The following is a 17,875-nucleotide window of genomic DNA, read 5'->3' as shown; positions in this document are numbered from 1 at the left end:
ATGGGCTCTGAGTAAACCCAAGAAACTAACACCCGTTGGGTTCTATTGCGAAAGACACCAGTTATCCAAAGTAGGAGAGTGGGAGTGACATCCAGGTTTTCCAATTTTCAGTAAGCTTGAATGGTAGCAGGGTATTGAAAGCTGAAGAGAAATCAACGAAGATAATGCGAGCTTAGTTGCCTCATCTATTCTTGTGCTGTTGAATCAGATTGAGATCAGTATTTTCCACTGACTTGTGAGGTTGATAGACAAACTGTAACTGATCAATAGGTGGAACAAGAGGGTCTAAACATGCTTTGACACAATGCACTCAAAAAACTTCAAGGCTATCGATGTAAGAGGAATTGGTCAGGAATAATTCAGCTCAGCAAGCCATGACATCTTAGCAACCTGGATGCTGATGGCTGATTTCCAACAGCAAGGAATACTGTGCATGTGAAAACAATTTCTGAAAGAGCAAAGGGAATTTATGAGCACATTTCTTAAGAGTTTTTCCGCTGATTTGATCTGGGCTGCATGCTTTTTAGGGAATCACTCGCTTGAATTACTTCTCTACCTCCCATTTGTTGAAAGTACCATAAGATCTTTCTAGGTCACAAAGAATCACATGTTCCTTGAATTCATCAAACCAGCTAAAAAAAAATCCGTTCAATTCATTTGCAACATCCCAAAGGTTATCTGCGGACAAAAAGGAGTCACTTCCCCTTTTTGATGTGAACCCTGACATTTTATGCAAACACTTTCACACATCTCTGGAATTACTTGTCCGAAAACAGTTATGCATCTTGGCCGGAATTCTCTGGCTATTGGGATTCCCTTTTCACGCTGACGGCGCACCTCCCCCATGGGTTTCCCGACGGCGCGGAGTGACTTCAATGGGAAATCCCACTGCAGGAAGAGAGAATCCCGCTGCCAGCGAATGGCGTGCCGCTGAGAAACTGGCAGCTGGGGGACAGGAGAACCCCGCCCCCGTATCTCTTAACTCAACTTTATCATACTTTCCTTTTGGACTTGTCTTCACCCCTCTGTACTAAATGCGATTTGTCTTTCCTTCATTATTGCTTTCATGTTGTTTGTTATCCAGAGTTCTAGTCTGGATAGATGCAAAACATTTTAGTTTGGACATGAAGCTCTACAGAGATTACATAATTATTTATGATATTTGGGTCCTCACTTACGTCTTCATTCTCCACAAAATTTATCCCAATTCATGTTACTGAAAAAAGTTAGAGCCCTATTATCCCAAACTTCAACCACTTTCTCATCAGGGGCGGGATTCTCCCAGCCCTGGGCCAGGCCGGGGAATTCCCACGACCGGGCCATGCCGCCCCGAAGCCGGCACGCAGAGCGGAGAATCAGCGCCATTGGCGCCGGCGTGGTTGGCGCGGCGCCGGTCGTGGGCCGCTCTACGCGGCCGGTCCGCCAATTCTCTGGCCCGGATGGGCCGAGCAGCCGTGAAAAAAAAAAGTGTCTTGATTGTGCCTTCCACACCTGCTCGCAGCCGGCGAGAACTCTGTGTGCAAGGGTCGGGTGGCGGCCTGTGGAGGGGGAGGGGGCGACCCCGGTCGGGGGGGCCTCTGATGCAGCCTGGCCCGCGATCTGGGCCCACCGACCTGCGGGAGGGCTTGTTCTGTGGGGGCACTTCTTTCCTCCGCGCCGGGCCCCTGTAGTGCTCCGCCATATTGCCCGGGGGCTGGCTCTTTGGCGTCGGCTGGAGCGGCGACAACCACTCCGGCGTCTACCTAGCACCCGAAAATGCAAAGAATTCCGTACTTTCAGGGGCAGTTGATGCTGAAGTGGTTGGTGCCGGTTTTCCCACTGGCGTGGGGACTTAGTCCCCAGACGGGAGAATCCCACCCATAATGTTTTAAACAGAGAATTGGTGAACAAGCCAATTCTTGTGGGAAAAACTGAAACGGCCAGTAATTCTGTCCTGATTGCAAAATGATTCTTTCTCAGCAGGATTTAAACTTACACAATCATTCATTTCCAATATGTTTAAATGCAAATGCTAATTGCTTGATACATAAACAACATTTGACCTTACTGTACTAAAGAATACAAGATTTGCAATGACCCTAGTTTGTACCAATAACATTTTAAAAGTATTCATTCATAGGATGTGAGTGTTATTGTCATGTGCAGCATGTATTGCCCATCCCAAATTGCCCTTGTGAAATTGGTGGTGATCTGCCTTTTTGAACCACTGCAATACTTGTCGTGCAACTACACCTACGGTGCTGCTAAATAGGGAGTTTTGACCCAGTAATGATCAAGGAAGAATACATTTCCAAGTCAAGATGGTGTGTGGCTCAGAGAAGAACTGGCAGTTGGCGATGTACCCATGCGTCTGCTATCCTTGTGCCTCTCGATGGTAGAGGTCATGGATTTGAAGAAGCCGTTGACACTGTGGTGAGTTGCTGTGATATGTCTTGCAGATGATATTCACTGTTGTCATTGTAGGCTGGTGGTGGAGGAAGTGATTTTTTAGAAAATCATTTACGGGATGTGAGCATAGCTGGTTCGGCCAGCGGTTATTGCCCATCCTTCGTTGCCCTTCAGAAGGTGGTGGTGATTTGCCTTCGCGAACCGCTGCTGTCCCTGGCATGTAGGTACACCCGAGTCCTGTAAGGACAGGTGTTCCAGGATTTTCACCCAGGGCAATGAAGGAACAGCAATATATTTCCAGTCAGGGTGGTGAGTGACTTGGAAGAGACAGTCCAGGTGGTGGGGTTCCCAGGTACCTGTTGCTCTTGGGTACTTTGCTGAGTTCCTGCAGTGCATCTTGTAGATGGTACTCACAGCTGCCACTGTTCATTGATGGAGGAGATTTTAATGTCTGTGGAAGGGGGAGCAATCAAGCGGGCTGCTTTGTCCTGGATGGTGTTGAGCTTCTTGATGTTGTTAAAGCTGCACTCACACACATAAGTGGAGAGTATTCCATTGCACTCCTGACCTGTGCCTTATAGATGGTGGACAGACTTTGGGGGATCAGGTAGTGAGTTACTTGCTGTAGGATTCCTAGCCTTTGACCTGCCCTGCTAACTACAGTATTAATATGGCTGGTCCAGTTTAGTTTCTGATCTATGGTAAACCCCAGGATGTTGATTGTGGGGTATTCAGCTATGGTAATGCCATTGAATGTCAAGGGGCAATGGCTAGATCCTCACTTGTAGGAGATGATCAGTGCCTGGCATTTTTGTGGCACGAATGTACCTTGCCACTTGTCCCGAGCCTGGATATTGTCCAGGTCTTGCTATATTTAGACATGGACTGCTTCAGTATCTGAGGAATCGTGAATTGTGCAGGCATCTGCGAACATCCCCACTTCTGACCTAAAGATAGAAAGCAGGTCATTGATGAAGCAGCTGAGGATGGTTGGGCCTAGGACACTGACCTGAGGAACTCCTGCAGTGATTTCCTGGAGATGAGATGATTGACGTCCAACCACTGCAACCATCTACCTTTGTGCCAGGTATGACTCCAACCAGCTTTGGCATTTATGGTGGTGGCCGATCAAGCAGATTGCTTTGTCCTGAATGGTGCCGAACATATTAAATGTTGTTGGAGCTGCACTCACCCTGGCCAGTGGGGAGTGTTCTACCACATTACTGACATGCACCCTATAGATGGCAGACAGGCCACTGCAGAGTTCCCAGTCTCTGATCTGCTAAAGATGTTATTTATTTATTTTTATAAATTTAGTGTACCCAATTCATTTTGACCAATTAACAGGCAATTTAGAGTGGCCAATCCACCTACCTCGCACATCTTTGGGTTGTGGGGACGAAACCCACGCAAACACGAGGAGAATGTGCAAACTCTACACGGACAATGACCCAGAGCCAGGATCGAACCTGAGACCTCGGCGCCGTGAGGCAGCAATGCTGCCCACTGCTTAAGATTTTTGTGGCTTATTCAGTTAATTATGGCAAAGAATCCCTGGATATGGTGAAGGCCAAATGGGAGGAGGAATTAGGGGAGGCGTTGGAAGAAGGGCTTTGGTGCAAAATTTTAGGGAGGATAAATGCATCGACTTCGTGCGCAAGGTCAGCACCATACAATTGAAAATAGTTCACAGAACACATTTGGATGAGGTTGAGAATTAATTTCATGTTTGAAGATGTTGAGGATATTTGTGAGAGATGCGGGTTGGGGCCAGCCAATCATATCCACATGTTTTGGTCGTGCCTGAAACTGAGAAGATTCTAGAACACCTTTTTTAGTACAATGTCGGCAGTGTAATTGGACCTAGAACCCAGTCCCCTGGGATCCATATTCGGGGTGTCGGACTTGCCGGAGCTCAAGACAGGGGCAGGGGCAGATGTCTTAGCCTTTGCTTCGCTGGTGACGAGGAGGCGGATCCTATTGTGTTGGAGGTCAGTTTCTCCAACCTGTGCCTCAATATGGAGATTTAATGGAGTTCCTGAGTCTAGAGAAGGTTACATTTAGTTTAAGCGGGAATGAGGAGGAGTTTCATAAAAGGTGGCGTCCGTTCATATCTCACGTTGAAGAATTAGCCTCAGTCAGCAGCTAAAATGGGAGGGAGTAGTTAATTAATTAATTGGTTTCGGGTTGAGGAAGGGTTTGTTAAATGTTCGTTAAATATGTGTAATGTAATTTATGTTTAAGAAAAATTTTGAAAAAGTGAATAAAAGTATTTATTGAAAAAAAATTGGCTTTACAACCGATGAAGACGTTTTGGAACATTGTCAATGTTGTAATGCAACAGCAGCTATTTTGCTCACAACAGGGTACCATAAACAGCAATGTCTGTTAAGTTGAGTTGCTGCTCAATTTGCTCCACTTTGTCAGTGATGATTTCAAGAATAAGGTGAGAGATGGGCAATCATTCACAAAAAGCATTTTAATTAGAGCGTCATTCTTAACTTGATCCGCTTTTACATTGACAGCCTGGGCCTTCGGAGAGCCAGCTAACAGTGCCGCTTCCCTACATTTATTTGGTTTGTCACATGCAGCTGCTGTCTCTGTAAATGAGCCGTACTTTGGCTCCCAACCATCTAGGCCTGTGCAGAGTTGGCCAAGGCGTTTACGCTGGTGTGCATGAACAGAGTAGTGAGGCAATTGTATCACGTCATCGCTATGGCGATAATGGGAACAGTTTGTCTGTGGTTTTGTCATGATGAAATATGTGTCAATGCCAAAATAGACCGGCAACAGAGGAAATCAATGAGAGTCAGTGAAATAATGAGATTTTCAAGTTGTCCATTTCAAAGTACAAAGTCGATCAGGCTTATGTTGATACCAGGAGTCAGAGGCCAAAGAGCAGTATAAATCAGCTGCAAAACAGAGCAACCGCAAATATGCTATTAGCGTTGATGTGGTTTGAATAATACATTATGGGTTTTTTCCAACCAAGTGAAACCCAGCAGCTAAAAATAAATATGTTCAATCTTTCACAGTTGAAGGCAGCCTCCAGTCAGTGGACTTAATTCACATTAGAATATAGGAAATGTGCAAAGAAAAATGCAGTAGTTTAAGCACTCCATTTTATTTTCCTTACTCCTGTTGGTTCCACCTATTCTCGATCAAGAATAAAAATTCCTCAGCTTGCTACCAACTTCTCTTGAGTACCACAGGAACACGCAGTGATGTTTTATGATCTTTCCTTCTTTCTAATACAGAGATGACTGCCCAAAGTTACAGCCAACATTTTGTTTCCAATCAATTCATAACCAGAACACGCATCCTATTCATCCGTAGGGTAATAATTCCGGGAGGCGCGAAGTGCAAGGCCAAACTGATTTATTTTAAACGGAATATAAAACCACTACTCCGGCACACCAAACAGCCCGGGACTGTCGGGAACTGCCGGTCCGGGTCTGGGAACTACATTTAAAGGTCCTCCCGGCGAAAACAGCGCCGGAGGAGAGAGCCGGGAGATTTTAAAAGCACGTGAGGAGAGAGCCGGGACAGCGAAAACAGCGCCGGAGGAGAGAGCCGGGAGATTTAAAAAGCGCGGGAGGAGAGAGCCGGGACAGCGAAAACAGCGCCGGAGGAGAGAGCCGGGAGATTTAAAAAGCGCGGGAGGAGAGAGCCGGGACAGCGAAAACAGCGCCGGAGGAGAGAGCCGGGGGATTTAAAAAGCGCGGGAGGAGAGAGCCGGGACAGTGCTGGGAGAGGTGAGTGCACAAAAGGTGTGGCAGGAGTGCCTTTAGACACGGAGTGCGGATTGGAACAGAGTGCATCTGAGTTTAAGTGAGTGACTGAGTGCTGATTGGAACAGAGTGCATCTGAGTTTAGGTGAGTGACAGTTCGGGTTAGTGGCGAGAGAGGGCTGTGTTTTTGTTGGTGTTCGGGTTTATCCTTGAGGTTCTATAAAGAAAAATGTTTTAAAAATATATATTTAAATTAATTAACTAGTTGAATATGGCTGGACAGGTGATGTGCTGTTGCTGTATGATGATGGAACTGGTGGATCCCATTGAGACCGTCACTGACCACATCTGCAGCAAGTGTTGGCTGCTCGAGGAGCTTCGGCTCAGAATTGATGAGCTGGAGACCGAGCTGCACACACTGCGGCACGTCAGGGAGGGGGAACATTACCTGGACGCTTTGTTTCAGGAGGCAGTCACACCCAGTAGAATAAGTTCTGTTAATTCGGACAGTGGTCAGGGACAGAGTGGTGTGACTGCAAGGGAGGCAGGTAGGGGGATCCTGAGTTTGGGAGTTGAGGAGCCTCAGCCCCTGACCTTGTCCAACAGGTATGAGGTACTTGCTCCCTGTGTGGATGAGGAAGAGGGCTGTAGGGAGGATGCGTTGACTGACCACTGCACCATGGTACAGGAAGCCATTCAAGAGGGGGGAGCAAAAAGACAAGTGGTAGTTGTAGGGGATTCTATAATTAGGGAGATTGATGGCATCCTTTGTAAGCCAGATCGAGAGTCCCGCATGGTATGTTGCCTGCCCGGTGCCAGGGTGAGGGACATCTCTGATCGACTTGAAAGGATTTTGGAGAGGGAGGGGGAGGATCCAGTTGTTGTGGTCCACTTTGGGACTAACAACATAGGTAAGACTAGGAAAGAGGACCTGTTTGGGGATTATCAAACACGAGGGACTAAATTAAAGAACAGGTCCTCCAGGGTTATAATCTCTGGATTACTACCCGAGCCACGTGCCAATTGGCATAGGGTTGAGAAAATTAGAGAAGTTAACACGTGGCTAAAGGAGTGGTGCGGGAAAGAGGGATTCCATTTCATGGGGCATTGGCATCAGTACTGGGGCAGGAGGGACCTGTACCGTTGGGACGGTCTTCACCTGAACCATTCTGGGACCAGTGTTCTACTGAATAGGATAAATTGGTTGGTCACAAGGATTACTCCTACTACCACTTCACCATTCATCACTGGACTTTCCAATCTTACCTTCTATAATGGAACGCGACTCCTCTCACCCTGAATTCCACATATCACCACCTTTTCTGGCAACATTCTTCCCAAACTACATAATTCCTCATCTCCTACCATTAATACTGGACCCTGTATCTCTTAAAATTGTGACTTCTTTACCTGCTCCTCCTGATACACATGAGTAAACTTTACCCACACAAGTAAATTCTTTAAAGATATCTGGCACCTTCTTAACAATTACTTCTTGAACAGGCTGTACAATCGTTTGCACCTCCTTCGCTTCCCTTGACCACTCTAACAAACACCACTGTCTTATCCTGTTTTACCACATCAGCCTTCCCAGTGCTTTTTTTCAACCACCAACACTGTGACTTTACATGGCCTAGTTTATCATAGTGAAAACATCTGAAACTTTTCATTTCTTTTCCACCCTCCTGAATTTCTTTTTTAATCTGAGGTACACTCTCTTTATTGTCTCCCATCAGATCACCTTTACCTTTACCACTTGAGTATTTCTCATGTCCCCAGTTTCTATCCCTCACCGGCTGAAACGGAAACCAATCTTTGATTTATGATCTAATTCATAATCATCTGCCATTTCCGCTGCTAATCACACAGTTTTAACCCTCTGTTCTTCCACATGAGTTCTCATTACATCGAACTGAATTTTTAAACTCCTCCAAAAGTATAATTTCGCTGAGAGCTTCATACGTTTGGTCTATTTTCAAAGCCCTTATCCACCTATCAAAATTACTCTGTTTGAGCCTTTCAAACTCCATGTATGTTTGACCAAATTCTTTCCTTAAATTTCTAAACCTTTGTCTGTAAGCTTCAGGCACTAGCTCAAATGCACTTAAGATGGAATTTTTCACCTCCTCATACGTTCCAGATACCTCCTCCGGTAGTGATGCAAACACTTCACTCGCTCTACCTACCAGCTTTGTTTGAATCAGTAACACCCACATGTCCTGTGGCCATTTCATTTGTTTAGCTACCTTCTCAAATGAAATGAAAAAGGCTTCCACTTCCTTCTCGTCAAACCTTGGCAATGCTTGGACATATTTAAATAGATTCCCACCAAGCATTCGACTATGACGCTCTTTCTCACTATCCTCATTACTATCATCCAACTGTACGTTTCCCTTTACGTCTGCCAAGTTTAACTGATTGTCATATTTCATGGCCATTTTATGAAGTTCAAACTCCCTCTCTTTATCTTTTTGTTCTGTTAGGGCTATTCTTTCTTTTCTCCTTTCTTCTCTCTCCTTTTCTTTTTCCTCTCTCTCCCTTTCTCTTTTTTTTTCCTCTCTCTCTCTTTCTCTTTCCCCTCTCTCACTCTCGTATTCCAGCCGCTTTAATTCTTTCTGCTGTTCCATTTGTTTAATTTGCAACAGAATTTTTGCCATTTCCAATGAGTCAAACTCTATCTCAGGCAACTTTAAATGCTTAACCACCACCATAATTACCTCATCTTTTCGCATTTTATGGTAAGATTAACTGCAATGTTTTTGTCAAATCTAACAGTCTGCTTTTTGTTTCTGTCCGTAAAGTACTATGTGTGACATTCTCCACCCCCAAAAACTTCTGAGCCTCGGAAAGAGCCATTGTTCACAACACTCTCCCCACTTAAACTAAAATACCACACCGGAAAAGCAATAATCCTTCACGGTCTTTAAGTTCACAAAAGCTAATCCAATAGATAGACTTTTATCCCCCTCGAGCCCCCAATTGTTATGGGCGAGGCTTTTCAGAACCCCAAAATGTATCATTGAGTTCAACCTGCCTCTCCCTTTAATGGACTTGTTGCTTTTCCGAGCACACGGCTTTTTCCCTAGGAGTGGGATTACAATTATGGACACGTGGGTTTGTAAACACAAAATGCTGTTTATTCCATGAACTCAACTTAATATCTTAAATAAACATTGGATCTCTTAAAACCCCTTACTTCAAAGATAACTCAGAAAATATTGCAACAGTAAATACTTCCTTAAAATGTTCCTTCAAACTTCCAAGAGACTTAACACCTTTAAACAACATCACATCAGGTTAAAGGATATATATAGTTTTGTAGAATGGCAGAGACTGTCACAAACTGGCTTTCTACTTTTAAACTGCTCTCAGCAAAACCAGCCAGGCACTTTTTATCTGCTCTCAGCAAAACCAAACTGCAAAACTTGCAGCTCTCTGGAAACACATAGACACTGCTTTTAAAACTGAAACTAAAAACCTGCAAAACACAGACTGCAAAATGGCTGACCTGAGCTGAGCTCCACCCACTCTCTGACATCACTGTTTTCTTAAAGGTACATGGCTTATACATCCATTTCTTAAAGGCACTCTTGCATGACAATATAGTGTCAGACGTAGATAGTGAGTTGAAGTTTTTTTCCTTTTATTCAAGAACCGTTTTAACTGTCAATTGGAAAGCTATTACTGTGTTGCTAATGTGGTTGACTCCATGTTTAAATTAAAGGTTGTTTTAGCATAAAAGATTGGTCAGTATTATCATTCCTGTGGTTTAATAGTCTTCCCTCACAGCCTTACAAATTGCAAATTGTTGGGATTCTTATTCAGGAGTCCTAACAGATCTGAGCAGTGGCAATGGGGGTAATTGTTTTATCCTCTTTGAATAGGGCCAGCAGAGATTTATGGTCTGTTACGATTGTGAAATGTGGGCTGTAAACATATGGGTGGAATTTGTTTGCCTCAAAAATAACAGCTAATCCTTCCTTTTCGATCTGAAGGCTTCATCCTGCGATGCCTTCCACAACTTATGACTAGGAAAGATTTTAATTCTGTTGCATTTCGCAGGGTCGGTGGTTCTTTGATGACCTTAAAGTTATCCTTCATGGAGTGTAGGCCTTTTTATCAATTCAGTGCCCTAGGTGGATCACCTTGCGTATCTGGAACATGCATTTTTCTCATTTGTGATGGACATCTGCGTCAGAAAATCGTCTCAAAACCTCCTCCAGGTTTGCTAGGTGCAATTTTTCCATGGCCCCTGTGATTAATATGTTGTCTAAGTATATTGCCACCTTAGGTAGCTATTGAAAAATGTTCTCCATCACCCGTTATAAAATGGTGCAAGCCTTCGAGACTCCAAAGGATAGGAGTGTATATTCGTATAATCTGAGTGTCAATCCTCTTGTACTTCCTGGATGACTCATCTAGTTCTAGCTGGAGAGAGGCATGGCTCATACCTATTTTGGTGAATGTTTGACCCTTTGCCAGTTTGGAATATAGATTTTCTATGTGTGCCATGGGGACTGATCGAAACATGAGGCTTTATTCACCGTTATTTTATAGACCCCACAAAGGCAGACTGACTTGTCGGGCGTGAAGATGGGTACTATCGGTACAGCCAACTCTGTGAACTTCACCGGTCCTATTATCCTGACGCTCACTAACTGCTCGAGTGCGGTCTCTACTTTGGTAAGTAAAGTGCATTGGATTGACTGTGCCCTGAAATATTCGTGTTGGGTGCCGGGATCCACATAAATCTTTGCCTTTGATTCCTTTATTCTATCAAGACCATCTTGGAATGCCTCGGGGTTTTTATCAATGACCTTGTACAGTCCACCAATTCCTAGTTTAAAAATGTGTAGCCTGTCCAGATGAATCCTCTAGAGCCAGTCTCTGCATAAGAGGCTGGGTCTTGGTCCTTGTACAACTATGAGTGGGAGTTGGAGTATCTGCTGCCCATAGGTAACCAGGATCATAGTGGTTCCCGTAATTTTCAAAGCTTTCTCTGTATATGTGGCCAACTTTGCCCTGGTCTCTCATAGGCCGAGGGGCAATATGCCCATCCTGAGACTCCAGAAAGTCTGTTCATTAACAATGAAGACAGCAGCACTTGTATCCACCCCCATTTCTAAGGAATGGCCATTGACCAAGAATGGTATCTTTATCGGGGCAACCTGAAGGGTGATGATGCAGTTAGCTGCATCATTATATCCTCCACGGGCTGATAGACTAGCAAGGCACTAGCAAGGCCCGGGCCTGGGGTGGTTTTGGCTTCCAGCCTGGGTGGCACGCGTACTGCTGATTTCGGTGGCCTGCCTGGGTCGTGACCTTTGGTCACACTTACAGCTGCCAAGCGACTGACACTTGTAGTCTTCCGGCGAGGTTTACCTGACACTTTTCGGGTCACCTGGTCATCCTTTGCAATGTCAGAATGTCCCGGTTGAATGTTGAGTAGGTGGTGGGTGATGCATATGGGAGCCTTCACTGGAAATGCTGGATTTTCTATATGAGGCTGCTCCCCCACCCAGTCTGAGAATGGTACTGTCCATCATCCTTTGGAGTTCTTGGACTCCTTTCTTCATTCTCCAAGGATAGTGCTAATTCTATAGCCCTTTTGAGGTCAATGGTGGGTTCTGCCAACAATTGTTTTTGTATCGCAACATTATTGTTCCCATACAATAGCCGGTCGCGCAGCATCTCGGTTAGGGATGGGCCAAACTCACAGTATTCGACCAGCTTCCTTAATCTGGCCAGGAATTCTGTCACGGGTTCCCCTGGGGTCCTTCCAGTTGAATCGATAACGCTGGAGGATTATGGAAGGCTTTTGGTCATAATGGTTCTTTACGCGATCCACAAGCTTGTTGAATGTTTTAGTGTCAGGGGCTGCAAGGTCTGTTAAACTCTTAACAATGTTGAACTTCAGGGCCCCACATGCTGCCAAAACGATTACTTTATGTCTGTCACCCCCTTCCATGGTGTTGGCGTGGAAGAAGTAGCCCATGTGTTTAGCACACTGGGGCCAGTCCTCCATGTCTGCATCATAAGGCTTGAGCTTCCCAAACAAGGGATTTTCTTTTTGCTATGTTTCTTACTAGGGTTGCGATCAGGGAGTTTCGAAAAGCCTGCTCAGAATCCATGCTTGATCCTCGTCAGCAATGTAATCATTCCAGGAGGCACAAAGTGAAAGGCCAAGGTGGTTTATTTTAAATTGAAAATAAAGCCACTACCAAGGCACACAAAACAAACATGCCAACTCAGGACTATCGGGAACTGCTGGTTTGGGTCTGGGAGCTGATGTGTTGGGTATGCCGGGTCTGCGAGGACTGCGTTTACTGCAGCAGTGAGAGAGACAGGCTTCCAACACTTGAAGAAATGCAACTCGATTTTATTGAACTCTTAACTATCATACATACTTTAACTGTGGGTTGACACTATGCTGACTTGACTGGAGACCTGAGGCTAACCTGACCAGACTATCTTACTACCACATGGTGGATGTTCTAGTTGCTGCTCACATGCTCTGACTGTCAGAGGCTGGATCTCAAGAGAGTGGGAAAACTAGTGCCCTCTGGCTTTATAGTGGACGTGTCCTGTCTGGTGATTGGCTGCTGTGTTCTGTGTGTTCACTGGTCATCTTGTGGGTCAATCACTGCCTGTCTGTGCACCGTCATAAACCTGTGGGTGTATATTATGACAGGCATTTAAAGGTCCGCCCAATGAGCCCCAGATAGGCAAGACACCGCCCGCTCACCACGTGAACGCGTATTCTATGAAGCCCACGGGAAGATGGATCAGCGATTCCCCTTGATCCTCGTGAGGGTTATCACGCAGAGCACTAGCACACTACAACAGCAGTGCTGGCAAAACTAGACAAAACCTCCTCAGTCTACGTGTCAATCTCGGCTCAATGGTAGCATTTCTCACCCCAATGTGTCAGAAGGCCACAAATCTATTGTCTAGATTTGTCCACCATCAAAGCTTCCAACCAACTAAAGTACTGAGGGGTGGCATTAGAAATGCTGTACCTTTAATGAAATGGTACACAGAGGCATAAGTCTAGCCTCTCAGGTGGACAAACAAAAGGGTTCAAATATTGCTATTCCAGGAAGAGCAGGGGAGTTCTCTTAAGGTCCTGGCCAACATTTATTCCCCAGCCAATATGAGTACTGCAGTTTCCCTGGTCAACTATCTCAACGCTGCTTATGGTTCCCGGCTGTAAAAGTGGTTGCCAAGTTTGCCTACATATTTCAACAGTGACTACGCTTCAAAAGTATTTAATTAGCTGTAAAGTGTTAATTGAGACATCAAAAGGCTGTGAAAGGTATTAAACAATAACAAGGTTTTACTTTGTCTGACATTTCTAGCAGTGATCCATATGTATGAGGTGTTCCCCTGTAATAAAAATACAGCCACGGTTAAATGCTGAAAGCTGTGTCCATCCTATTGTTCACAAGGGACAGATAACTGGTAATCAATTTCTCCTTCTTTATCAATCTTTTTTATCACTTTTTCTTCCACAATAGTGATTAAACTTCAAACGTGGCTGTAAAATTGCTTTGGATAATCCCAAGGTTGGTGCGGCTGCTATATAAATGTATCGTTAGCTTTCAAATGAAATGTGCTGAAGAGTAATATAAAACACGAAGGTACCAAGAAACTTGTGCCATTCTGGCATGGCAGTAGCTAAAAACCATGCCATTAATCTATAGGTTCTGTACATCTTGTGCATGAGTCACCCACTAAATGCAGCCACGTCAGTGATTTTAGTTATGATTGAGTATTCAAATAGGAACTGAATGTTCTCACGTGTACACTGTGTGTGATAAATAGATACAGGCTAGGGCTTGGTAAATCCTACTTGAAAAATATTATCATGCACCATTAAGACATGAAACACAATGCAGTGCAATATGAGAATTGGAAACAGAAAATACTGGACAATCTCAGCAGGTTTGACAGCATCTGTGGAGAGTGAAGGGAGCTAACGTTTCGAGTCCGGATGACTCTTCGTCAAAATGTTAGCTTCCCCTTCTCTCTCCACAGATGCTGTCAAACCTACTGAGATTGTCCAGTATATTTTGTTTCTGATTCAGGTTCCAGCATCCACAGTAATATGCATTTATGGCAACAAGGAAAGAGCATTTCCAGAAATCAACCATATTCAACTTGTATCAGATTTACAGCCTGCTCCTTGGATTGAAGAGGTGAAAGCAGCGTTTCTGCCTTTCCGAAGACAGCAGTGAATCAAGTTCACGAGCTAAACGACACTCATTTAAAACACTTTGAGAGTCCTCAAATGCTGTGTGAGTTCAGAACTTGTCTTCTGTGGAGTTTTAGGTGGCAACTGTTGGTGCCTGAAGTACCAGAAGTTTTCAGAACATGACAAGATAATTATGGAGGAGGAATCCATTCAGCGCAATCTATTTTATTCATCTAGGAAGCTCCCTCTTGTGGAATCCACTTTTTCTTAAAATAAATTCAGGATTTTTGTCTCCAGTTTTCTCTCTGTCATCTGGAAGTCCATTCCAGCTACTGATCTTCTTCGTATGAAGTCGAATTTCCTGACACACGTCTTAAAATTAGAAGTTTGAAATTTCATATACTAGTGCTACTGATCTAAAATTAAGTTGAAATCATAATCTTGCTCCATCTGCCAAACAATCTTTTAAACCTCTCAGGTCACCTTTCAGTCACTCTGTTCTAGGGTGGAAAGATAAAGGGGAAATCTTTGACTTTGGCCGCTTCCCGTATACGCAGCCTAACACTCTGAGTAAAACAGAAAGAAATTAGTAAGGGGAAGATAAAGAAAGAGATGGTGGGAGAGAGGGTGGAATAGAATTGAAGAGGGAGTTGAGGTTTAAATCAGAATTTGGGATTACACATGTGCATTGCATGATTTTTCAGAAAATTATTTACGGTTCTACTCTAGGATTTGCTGCAATATATCATGAAGTTCTGTTTTACGATGGAGAGTTTAAAGAGTTCCAACCTTCAAAGTTAGATGTGCTGTGATATAATATTGGAAGAATCATCAAATAAATGTGCAAGAGTTGGGTGTGATGTTGCTTGATAATAAATGATACAAATGGTATGATGATACCTTATCTCCTTTTTTTATTTTTGTTAAATCTAAACAGAGCGACCACCAGGAAGCGATGATGAAAGCATCAAAAGTTTTAATTGCACAAATATATAGACTATACAACTCCATTCCCCGAAGGGTCTCCCGCCCCAACCTGAGTTGGGGGTTTTATGTCCGGTTGGCATCCCTTGTTAAGGAAAGCTCCACCCCCTTAACGGGGAAGCTCATATTCATCCGAGGTCATGGGGAACCTGACAGTCTACACCCCGTGACTCTCGTGGGGGGTTACAACACTCCTCCCACCAAACCCCCCACCCCCACCCAGTCTGGAACAGCACCCGCTGTGATGTGTTGTCGGGCAGGACCCCTGGTCCTCTGCCCTGGGTCGGCGTTTGGGTGTTGTCTGTGGAGGATCTGGCGGCGTGTAGCAAACGGGGGATCATCATTTTCAAGCCGAGCTTCTAAGCGCTGCCGCCTCCTGTGGACTGGTATCCGTGCCTTGGTCCTTGGAAGCCACAGCTGGCAATCTGGTATACTCATACAAACCCCCGTGTGTATTTACAGTCACATATTTCCTGGACCCCGGGTCCAAAATCAGCTGGAGATAAGTGTGGCCCATATCGAACTTCGTGAAAGAATGACCTCCGCTGAGTTTCATGTAAAGGTCCTTTATGCGTGGTACTGGATAACAGTCCAACCAGGAAACTCAGTTGACCGTCATTTTGTAATCCCTGCAAAGGTGTATGATGCCATTGGGTTTTAGCATGGGTACGACCGGTGCTGCCCCATTCGCAACCGAATGGGGTAGATGATGCCCAAACTCTCCAGGCGGTTGAGTTCAGCAACCACCTTCAGTCATAGTACATATGGAAGCAGGCGGGCACGGAGGTAACGCTGCTGCGCTGATGGTTCTCTGCTGATTTTTGCTGTGACCTCCCAGATGGTGCCCAACACCTTCTGGAACAACTCAGGGAATTTCCCTAGTGTGGAATCTGGTCCATTTGGATAAATTTGGCAACCTCGCTGCTAGTCGAGACAGAGACATTTCAGCTAATCTCGGTCCAGTAAGTTAGGGTCACCACCTCGCACTACAATAACAGCAAACAGGCGGATTGTTGTCCATACTCAATGGGAACCACAGACATTCCAGCAATTGCCAACGGCTCTCCAGTAGAGGTGCCTAATCGAGTATCCCTACCTGCAAATATAAGGCCTGGATTCCTGAGTGGATGCGGCAGATGATGATGGAGGTGGCAGCTCCTGAACCCAACTCCATTAAGATTGGGTGGCTATTTATGCGGAACATGACTCAAATTTGTGCTACCCTCGGTGCAGCGATGCAATTCGTCAGCAGTCTTGTCGACAAAAAATGTCTGAGCCTGGGAGGGTGGCCATACCTGGTGGGCCGGCGGGACGGTGGCCCTCTCTCAGGTGCCTCTAACCATGGTCCCGGCAGCCATATGCATTCCCGTCTCGGTGGTCCAGGGCGGGGAAAGATGCCCGCCTAGCATCCTGGCCCCTCCAACGTCAGTCCGGCTCTTGGTGGTTGTGCCCCCTGGGTCGGGAATTGGAATCATCCGACCGAGAAGGCAATTCTCTGCGAGCAGTTGAACTCGCCAGACTGAGGACCTCCATGCCTTGTAACTCCTGCATACCTTGTCTGCACTCTGGCAGGATAGAGCTATTTCAATCGCCCTCTTCAGCTCCAGCCATGGTTCGGCTAATAGTCTTCTTAGAGTTGCTGTGTTGTGGATACTGCAAATCAGGGTTTCAGACAGTGATGTCCCGAATTCTCAGAGCTCTGCGAGCTTCCGCAGCCGCGCCAAAAATTCCGTCACAGACCCCCCCCGGGCCTGGGCGGCGGTATTGAAACGGAAACGCTGAACGATAATGGGTGGTCTGGGGTTGAAATGTTCCCCACCAATGCAACCAAGTCCGCGAATGACTGTGTGTCTGGTGCAGTCTGATGATACTATATGTGGCTGCTCCACAAGCCATGGGGAGAATGACTGTCTGGCACTCATCCCTAATCATGGCATTTGTGGGCAAAGAAATTGCATTCTCTCCACATATTGGGACCAGTCATCTGTACCTGCATCAAACGCCTCCACCTTTCCTATATGTGGCATGTCTGCCATCGGTAAAGCAACCTCCTGTGGCCAATGAAAAATGGGCCGAGTTCTGAGAAGGTGGCACCGTCAGCAGATCCACTTTATCCTCATCGCCAGTGGTAGATCCAGACAGAGCGACCATTAGGAAGCGATGATGGAAGCAAAAAAAGTTTGAATTACACGACTAACTACACTATACAACTCCACTCCCCGACTGGTCTTCCACCCGCTTCCACATCCAGATTGGGATTTTTATGTCCGGTTGACATCCCTTATTAAGGGATTGCTCCGCCCCCTTAACGGTGAAGCTCGTATTCATCCGAGGCCACCTGACAGTTCACATCCTTTAACTCTTATGGGGGTTACAACACTTTTAAAAATCATCATGGTATTTGAGAAAATACGTTCCTCGCTGTCTAATTCATGCTATTTGCACTGAGTACAGATTGTAATGCATGCACCTGAGTAATAATGGGAAGCATCAGCACTTTTACCCTCAGGTGTTGATTTGAACAACCACTTCACATTTACAACAGATAAGCACAAATGTAATTTTACGCTCACATTGC

At 45.3% G+C, this 17,875-nt stretch overlaps 1 protein-coding gene and 1 long non-coding RNA gene across 4 annotated transcripts in view; one reads left to right on the top strand and one right to left on the bottom strand.

Annotated features, from left to right (window-relative positions):
- Positions 1-17,875, bottom strand: part of mdga2a (MAM domain containing glycosylphosphatidylinositol anchor 2a) — a 1,293,828-nt gene that overhangs the window by 517,947 nt on the left and 758,006 nt on the right. The window lies entirely within an intron of this gene.
- The window catches only part of LOC140403261 (uncharacterized), a 106,369-nt gene that overhangs the window by 5,446 nt on the left and 83,048 nt on the right, over positions 1-17,875 (top strand). For both annotated transcript variants that reach the window (XR_011938270.1, XR_011938271.1), the window contains exon 2: positions 10,677-10,802. This is a non-coding gene — a long non-coding RNA (uncharacterized lncRNA). The remainder of the gene's footprint in view (positions 1-10,676; positions 10,803-17,875) is intronic.

This window comes from Scyliorhinus torazame, chromosome 2 (genome assembly GCF_047496885.1).
Source record: "Scyliorhinus torazame isolate Kashiwa2021f chromosome 2, sScyTor2.1, whole genome shotgun sequence".
In the NCBI taxonomy this organism is placed as follows: Eukaryota; Metazoa; Chordata; class Chondrichthyes; order Carcharhiniformes; family Scyliorhinidae; genus Scyliorhinus; species Scyliorhinus torazame.
The sequence above is the reverse complement of the archived record's forward strand: the minus strand, read 5'-3'. Positions and strand labels throughout refer to the sequence as shown.